The following is a 9,978-nucleotide window of genomic DNA, read 5'->3' on the forward strand; positions in this document are numbered from 1 at the left end:
TTCTCATGATTTCAATGTGGTTAGAGTATCTCAGGGTGTGCGGTGCATGACCCTTAGCGATTTTTTTTCTTCTCACGATTTCAGCGTGGTTAGGGGGTTCTTTTCCTCACATGATTTCAGTGTGTTTGGAATTTATCTCAGGATGCATGAGACACGATCCTGAACGATTTTTCTTTTTTTACGATTTCAGTGTGGTTAGAGTGTTCTCCTTTCCCCACACGATTTCAGCGTGTTTGGAATTTTTCTCCTGGTGTACATGAACGCGATCCTGAGCGATTTTCTCCAGACCTCTTTTCACAATTTCAGTGTGGTTAGAGTGTTCTCAAGCTACTTTTTTTTATTATTTATCTCAGGGCATGTAAGACGCAGCCCTGAGTGGTAGAATATCTTCTTACAATTTCAGTGTGGTTAGAGTATCTCAAGACGCGTGAGACGTGACCCTGCGCGGTAGGACATCTTTTCATGATTGCAGCGTGGTTTGAGTGTTCCCTTCCTCATACAATTTCAGCGTGTTTGGGATTTGTTCTTCCTCATCTCGTGATTCCAGTGTGGTTGGAGTATGTCACCCTATTCATCTACTATATTGTCCATTACATGCATTTTATTACCTGCATCATTTCCATGTTGAGCTTAGTCTGGCATAAGCTTATACATTTCCCTCGTTGAAACATGGTTCTGTCATGTGTAAGTACCCATGCTGCGCTGAGGCTAGTATTGAGGGTGTCGGCACCTTTTTTGTGTTAGACGTGATTTGTTTTGTGTCCATGCCCTTTCCAGGTAAGACGTAGTTCGGCTTGCGCCCTTTATTCACTTCATTTATTGCATTGTACTTTGTCTTGTTGCATTCAACATTTAGGATTATTATCTTTCCCTAGCAGATCATTCCTCACATATATCATACTATCCAATTACTTATACTCTTTCTCTTCTACAAAAAAACATAGTTTCGTATGTGCTCGTACCCTTTTCACGTTAAAACATGGTTTTGTTATGTGTAAGCATCCATGTTGCGCGAAGGCTAGTATTGAGGATGTAGGCACTTAGCCTGTGTTAGGCATTGTTTGGCTCATGCCCACTTCTTTTCTATATAAAACGTAGTTTGATTTGCATCCACATTCCTTTATGATATTTATATGGTAAGCACTGCTTGTGGTTTAGATTGCTTACATTGTATATCATTTGCATTATTTTATTGCATTGTGTATCATTGGCATCCTGTCCCTGAACTATGTTGGTTTGATTCCTTGTAAAGGGATATGTAGGAAACTTCCGAGTTCAACCAACTGCATCAATATTTTGTTTGTTTGCCCAAGTCTTACGGCCTTGTCAAAAATGGGTTGTCTTCGGGCTTTGACCTTCACTCACGTCATTTCATGACTTCGAACTCTGTCAAAGAGGGGCACCTGTAGACACCCCATTTTTGACTGTCCTTAAGACTTGAGCGCTATATTTCAAACACTCGATGATGAAAATTACACTATGCAATCTTTTGAGTTCTCAGCAAAGAAATTTGGATTTAAGCTTTAATCCCAAACCTTACACCTCGTTTTGACCAAAACCATTTTAGACCTTAAAACAGTCTTTTTCAAAAAAAAAATTCCAAATGTTTCTACGATGTTCCAAGGCACACATTTCATTTAAAATATTACACTTTTTTGTAAACTGAGTAAGAATAAAGTGAGATGGAAGAGAGGTGAACTCTTTGAAAAATCTTTAAAAAATCTTAGTTATAGGTTTGGAGTTGAAGAAAATAGGAGGGGAGGGAAGAAAACTAGTTGGGGAAGAAGTTAAGCATCAATCCGTTGAGAAAGAAATGAGAAGCTTTCACTAAAATAGGCATATCTCTTTGCACACTTAGAACTTAGATGTGAGGCCATAACCATTGGAAAGTAGACTTCTGGGGCTTCAATTTAGACTCAAGAATCACCTGAAACCAAGTCCGAATGAGGGAGATATGCCCGTTTGAAGTCGGGCTTGAAATGCAGATTTTTGGACCCGGCCGGGTTCATTTAAAACCGGTTGTGGCTCATGTAGACCCGGTCGAGTCTCAATGAAAAATAAACCAGAGTTCCTTTTTAGGCCCAGCTGTGTGTTTTGGTGCCTGACTAGGTCTCATTAGCGCCAAATAGGATAGCTGGCTGGAATTGGCCAGCTGTTGTTTTTTGAAGATATTTTTGATCAATTTGGCTCAAACTCTATAAATTCGACCTCTCCTTTCAGAATTGGGGGTTAGAAAATTTTCCAAAATGTTTGAAGAGCTAAAAAGACCTCATTCCATCTTCCTTCCTCTTTTGACCTTCAAACCTTCTTTAGCTATACATACACCATTGGAGCTTGTTCTTGAAGCTTTTTGTTGAACTTTTAAAGCTAATTTTAGAAACTTGAGGGTGTTGGAATTAAGTTTGTTAACTAAGAGCTTACCTCTCTTTTCAAAAGGTATAATTTTGCACTTTCTTCTTTTATCTTCTTCTACTCTTTTCCTCTATTTTTCTTGTTTTTATATACTAAATTTCAGAGTTTTAAAGGGCTAAAAAAATGGTTTAGAAGTCCAAAAAATGGAGGGGTTAGCCACCCCTTCTTAGTTTTGCTTACTAGCCTTGTGCCTCTTTGCTTTGTGCTCTATTAACATCATTTCAGCTACTGTTTTGCATGTTACAGGCTGTTTTAGGGTTGTTTTAATTTATTTAAATAGTTTATGCTTTGAATACTTTGCTTGTTGTGTTGTATGTCCTCATGGCTTCAATTGTTTAGGTCTTAGACACCGAGTCATTCGAGTTGATGGCTCTTTTTACTTAGTTTTCATATAAAGAGTCTCATTTTAATAATCGATCTTGCATAATCATTTCTGCACCCTCCCTCATTTCTTCTGTTTGGGAGCTATTTCAAAGGATTGATTGTTACTCAAGGCATGAGAAAGAGATCTAGGCTCAATGGCTTAATCTCTACGGAGGTTCATTGCCAAGGCGTAGTCTCTTTTTCATGCTATGGATCACTTCTTGTTTGACATGTCTTCTCATTTACTGGCCTTAACCATCACTTTGGACAAATTGATTAAGTAATGGAAATGATTAATAAAATTGGCTTAAAATCAATAAAACCAACATAAAAGGATGTGTAGAATTGGTTGGATTTGGCCGGGCGTTATGCCAAGTCCATTGCTTCAAGAATTATCACTTATCAATTCATGATATGTTGATGAGACTTGAGGTGTGTCTATCTCCCTCTTTGAGCTAAATTCGTGATAAGAGGAATGGGTGGTCACATTCTATTGCATTCAATGATTTTTTTTGTCCAAACGTGTTCCAAATCATCAAGCCATCATCTTGTGCTTATTGATGATTTTGGAACCAAACTTGTTCTTCTCTTGAGTTTCCCCATGACAGAGAAGAGCAGGAAGAACAAACAGAGCTTAAGCTGCTTTGTCTGCACTGTTTTTACCTCAAAGCATAAAAATAGGTTTTGCATGAAATTTGGGCACGACCGGCCTTGTTTGGACCCGGCCGGCCCCCAATGTTTGGTAAATAGTGGATTCTGGCAGAAACAGAAGGTAGTGGCTGAAGGTGAAACAGAGTAAGTCTAGTCAGACAGAGCAGTTTTTGGACACTATGTATGCGATCGGTGTGCATCATTGTTGCTTGTATTAATATTATAGTTGTAATCATTATCATTGTAAATATTATTGTTGTAATTTCATTGTTGTAATTAATTATTGTAATTAGTGCTATTGTAGTAATGGTTCATTAGGTAGTTAGTTTATTACTCCTTATTAGCCTTTGTAGTAACTTAGCTTGTTAGTTATTTATTCATTCATTTGGTTTTGTAATAATTAATTTAATTCGGACATTCGGACACTCATTCGGACCCTCTTACATGAGGGCAAAATTGTGATAAGTGTGTATGTCTTTCAACCGTTTCTTTCCCTCTTTTATTTCTCTGCTTATGATGGTAGAATAGAGCATCACGTTTTAATTAGCATTTTCCATGTCCAAAATATCCATTTGTCTCGCATGCATCAAAGCTCAGTTCATCATTCTAACAAAGCATTGTTATTGCTTAAATATTTTTGAATACGTGCTTAGACCGCATACTATCAAATTGTTTCAAATACCATGTTAGTAACCAAGCCCATTAGGCATAATTGTACGTGTTGCATAGTCATATTGCATTAGTTAGGATCACACATTTTTTTTCTAACTCTTTTGTCTTTTTGGCTTGCATTGGAGTACTAGGTAAGCATTTAATTGCTTTAGCATACCACATGCTTGTGATTGTTGCCACGTCATCAAAGATAATTCCATGAGGCTAAGTGCTTAAATGATATATTTGTTTGAATGCTGGTGGATGAAGGCTAATTGCTTGAATTGGAATAAATTGATTAATGTACAATACAAACTCACTTTGTTAAGTAACGCGTATTCAAAACAATTTTCAAACAAACATGAAATCAAAGTGTTCCAATTTTTGTAAATTAGTCTATACTTGTGTATGTCACATAGTAATGCTAGTCTAATAAATCGGAACAAGAGCATATAATGTAAATAAAATTCACATCATGATTAGTAGAGGCCGATCTTTGATCGGGCGACTGTGGTGCTCACTTTATGACATTCTCCTCTCGTACTTAAGTTCTCGAGCTGAGACACTTTGGCGATGATGGATACGTGGCCTTTGGCACAAGTCTCAGGTTTCCTAAATTTCCCAAGAATATTTAGGTGGCGACTCTATAATCTGGCAAAGCAGTCCATTTTTGACGTTTTTTTATTCAAAATCGATTTTCTAAAAGATTTGCCGATTTGGACTCATTTATGTTTATCTATTTCACATTGCACTTGTGGAATCAAATTCAGAACCACAGGAGTCCGAACTGTAGGTCTAGTCATATCTGAAAGGAGCACGAAAAGCAAGCTACATATTGTTAGTAAAGGCCGATCTTTTGATCGGGTGAGCGAGGGTGCTCAATTAATGACATTCCCCCTTCATACCTAAGGTTCCAAGTCAAGCATCCTTGGTTATGACGAACAATGGCCTTGGCACGAGTCACGGGTTTCCTAATTTTTCCAAAATAAATATTAGGTGGCAACTCTGAGATCTGATGACGGAGCCCATTTCTAGCAAATGTTTTTATAATAAAATGGATTTTCTAAAAGTTGCCAAATGTGGACTCTCGTCTTCATTTCACATTGCACTCGTGAAATTAGATCAAAGAGATCGAGGGTCCGAACTGTTTAACGTGCATAGGTACCCCCCTCCACCTGAGTATGTTACAATACTTCCATTTCTACTGGCCTACAACATGGATGGCAAATGATAAAACCCACATAGCATATAACACTTTACCAGCCTCACCTGGAGGGGAACGACCCCAAGGTCACACTTTATTGGGCACAAACCGAAAGGAAGAGGATCTTATCACAAGGCGCCACACTTTACCAGCTCAATACGGAGAGAAACAAACCTCCTTTTACACTTTACCAGGCGAAAATTGGAAGGGACGAGGAACCTTTGTCAAGGCGCCACGCTTTATTGGTCTCACCCGAAGGGAAACGGACCACCAAACAAAAACCCAATAATAGCACAACATGATATTCTACATAATACCGTGCAAGTGTAATATATATACATCATCTACTCTACAATAACAATGCTATCCTCCACTGATGACCAAGGAAAAAACCTCTACACAAATAAATAGATACATGACTCATACAATATAAATTCATAACTAATTCCACTTTTTCAAATCAACCGTTTCTCATTTCATTTCATAAAAGAGTTAGACTCATCGTTTTATGTTCAAAAACCAAACCAGTTAAACCAAATCCCCAACGGTTCCAAACCATAGCTAAACCTCTTTTTGTTTAACAAAAATCTCATTTTTTAGCAACCAAGCATTTATTCAATCCCCTAGAGCACTTGCTCAATCTCATAACTCATACCTCACTTATTACCCAACTTTACCTCTTTTTGTTTATTAATTCTTAATAATAAATTAGGGCTTTTGCCACAATCAGCATAGACATGATTAAGTACCTCCCAACATACCAAATCAATCATCAATCATACATTTCCAACTCCTAAAGCTCAAACCCCTAAATCCCCTTTCATGCTTTTGAAAAAAATCTCTTAACAAACATATTTTTAAATGCAATAAAAAAAAAAAAACCCCATGTCTATCTATAAAGAGGTATTGAAGAGGAGGAGCAAAAGAATCCCTACCTCTTGAAGCGAAGAGAAGATAACCCAAAAATCACTGATAACGAAATGACGATCTGTTCAGATTAAAATGAAGCCCTCACCAAGCTCTTCCTTTTACTCGAAAACCATATGGTGGTGAAATCAATGGATTAGGGTGCATGGAAGGGTTTTAAATATTTTAGAGAGAGAGAGAGCAGATGAAAAAGTGACCAAATACCTTTCTCCACAATTTGATATACGTACAAATCCTTCGAGCGACCAAAACAAATAAATGAGACTGCTTGAGCGACCAAAACAAGGCTTGAGCACACAATGACCCCCTTCTAGAAGTTTTGTAGACTGTAAAAGATTGCTCGAGGGTAGGAAAGACCACTCGAGCAAACCTGAAGAAAAACATGCATGATTTCCTTTGAAAAGTGAACTACCAATCTGTTCATAACACAACCAACAACACCAAAGTCCACAACAGCTAAACAATAAAGACTATAGACAACGATAAAGAGTATTGGATCTAGGCTCCAAGAACATGAAAGGGTCGAGTCAAACCCAACCCATTATCACCTACAAATGCCACCACCTCCTCATCTGCTTTAAAACCTTAACCTAGCCACCTTTTCCCGTTGCGAACCCATGAACCCCCTACCTTACTTTTTTTCATTGGAACCTTAGAGCTAGGGTTTTCAAATCTAGGGTTTAGGGTAAAGAAGAAGAAGAAGAAGAAGAAGGCTTGCATGATAAGGATGAGAAAAAAGAGAAGGGGGTCGCCGGTAGGAAGGGGTGTTGTAGTAGGGGAAGAGGACGTTGGTGGGAGAGGGAGGTTATGGTCAAGAAATGTTAAGGGCTGGTCACAATAGTACCAGGAGAGAAATGAGTAGCGGTTTGGCATTGACAGTGGTAGAGATGATGCTGGTAACTGGGTATGTGGATGGAATATAAGGTTAGGATTATTTGGAATGCCCAATGGAATGTACCAAAATTTGAATTTTTGATTGGAGAGTTCTAAGTAATGAGATACCCAACCAAACTTTTGGGGTGCATTTAGAAACACTCTTAGTGTAGACTGTTAGACTTTTTATTTTTTCCCAAATACCCTCCAACCTTGATAACGACTCCCAACTATTTTAATTCTCTCAAATTTAACTGCTTCAAATAATTACCATATTACCATATTTAATTATTTCAAATAATTAGTATTGGAAATTTATGTTTGCACCACATTTAAACCATCTAATTCGAAAGTGACACGTGGCAGGTAAGGATTTTGCGATATTTGATAAGACAGTGAAAAGTCCTACCTTCGAAGGTGCCCAAAGTAAGCTGCGAATGCAAGTATTCAACCGATAAAATGATGAGCAACATGTGAGAGACACGTAAAGAAGGAGTTAACAAGGAGCAATTGCTAGCAATTATACACGCGCAAAGAGAAAATTATGGCCCTAGGAAGTAATGAGAAGAAAGGAGATTATGGTGAAAGATGACGACCTATACTGCTTCGAAGGCATTAGAAAAAGGTTATAACTAGATGAAAGCAAGGACTAAGAAACCCCGACCAAATCTAGACTCGAAGTCTTTGTCAATTTCATTTATCTTTAAATTTCAACACTTTACTTTTATGTAATGCACTTACATTTCATATGAGTAGATAAACTTTGTAATCCCAAAACTCGGTCAGTTTAAAACTTCGAAGTTGCCCTTACTAAAGATAACATTTTGTAATTGTTTATTCGATTAATCGATTGTAATTTCTGCCCAGTTTCTCCTTTCCCATTCTGTTACAAATTTGAGTTAAAGCATTGGTTCATCTTTTCAACACAACATAGTAAATCTTCTTCATTGAGGTTAAGAGAACCTTAACACAATCGGTTGATAAAATTGACATTTATTATCTATAAAGATTTTTTAATCTTTGCAGGTACGCTCAAATTACATTTCTAACCTTCGAAATTTCAAAATTAGCCAATAATTTCACACACTCTAATCTATTCTATATTGAGAGGGTGATTTATGCTCCGGTGTTGGGCCGAGGTATAGACCGAACAAGTTGAGGGCCCAGCATAGCATTGGGCCGAGATGATCGACTGTTCACTCGGAAATGGGCTACCAGAAGTTGGGCCGGGCAGAGTTTGGTATGTGTGTTGCCCCGGACCGTGCAGAAGCTGCTCGACCAGGAAGTGACCGGTCAGGCTAGGATGCTCGGTCCGAGGATTGTCGAGACCAGACAGACCGAGAGGCCGGCGCTCGGAAAGGCGCGGTCAGCCGAGGTAGTTGATTGACCGGCGAGAAGGCCGACCAAAGGAGGAGCCCGGGCTAAGCTCTGCCGAGATGCCGCCTAGCCCGGTCCTTCATTCGGTTATCCGGTTAGGCGCTTAAGGTATGAAGCATGGTATGACCGAGGTAGGGCAGCTCGGCTGCCGAGCTCCAGCTATGCTGACAGGCAGTTGAGAGCAGGTGATGAACGGCATGGTTTATGCTGACAGATGGGATAGCAGAGCCACGTGTCAGGAGATGACAGGGAGTGGATATGGGGCTCAGAAGGTATATAAGCATGTCTGCGCCCCCCATACGCGACACACGAACACATCTGTAAGGATTTCTTACACTCAAACACTCTCTCCCTTCTCTCTATCCATCCAAAGGTGTGTGCTAACTTGACCGTCGGAGGGTTTTTCCGGCCACACACCGCCGGGTAGCTCACCATTATTTGCTCGCAGGTGATCGGACATCGACGGAGCTCGGAAGAAAGGAATACGGGCTTGCCGGAATATTTGCTCCCCGTACAATTGGCGCCGTCTGTGGGAAGCTTGACAGACAAAACCTTGTCTTCCAGGTTCATCTGATCGCCGTCCATGGCGAACAACGACGAGTTTCCGTTGTCCGCCATCGACGGAGCCACCCCGGAGTATACCCGAAGGAGAGAGGGACCTCCTACTGTCCACCCAATGGCTGACTTGGGGACGCCCACTGGAGGGCAGTCAGGAGACGCGCGGGATAAGCGCGGAAGGAGTCATGGGCATTCACGGAGTCCAGACGGTCACCGGCGGAGAGACTCACACGCCAGGCGACTGGAAAGCAAGTTAAGGGACCAAGACGCTGTCATCAGGCGGATGGCAGCGGAGATGGAGGATCTTAAACGGCATGTCAAAGGGAAAGGTGTAGTTGGAGTGGGTGACCACAGTGAGCGCACCCTATCCCGCCGTTCAGGCGGACAGAGCCAACGACATACTCAGTCCATATCTATCACCAGAAGTTACCAGGTTGGTGATTCCGACGTGCGTGCAGAAAAGTCCAGCGCGCAAGACAGCACCTACAAACCCTCACGTCCGGCGACGACGTCGAGGTATTCTTATTCAGCTCAGTCGGAGGACTTACGGGCAGTATTAAGGGAGCGGGCTCGCCGGCGCGAAGCTCAGAGAATACCAGCTTTCCAGCGGCTCTCCTATGGGGTTCATGCCAGCGAGGAGGTCGGAATGCCTCCACCCCGCCAAACAGTGCCAGCATTTGAAGATACAGACCTGGCCAGGCTGAGTGCCACCCCTTTTTCCCTGGAAATAGAAACAACGCCGCTTCCGGCAGGCTTCCACCAGCCTAAGTTCACGCTCTACGACGGCAAAACCGATCCTTACATGCATGTGAGCCACTTCCGTCAGGTCATGGCCGGACATAGGCGGAATGACGGACTTATGTGCCTAATCTTCCCGTCCAGTTTAGGTGAGCTGGGCTTAAAGTGGTTTGAGAGGTTGCCGGAAGGGAGCATACAACGGTGGCATCAGTTGGCCGAAGCGT

This window comes from Camellia sinensis, chromosome 14 (genome assembly GCF_055761805.1).
Source record: "Camellia sinensis isolate YWXY chromosome 14, ASM5576180v1, whole genome shotgun sequence".
Taxonomy (NCBI): domain Eukaryota; kingdom Viridiplantae; phylum Streptophyta; class Magnoliopsida; order Ericales; family Theaceae; genus Camellia; species Camellia sinensis.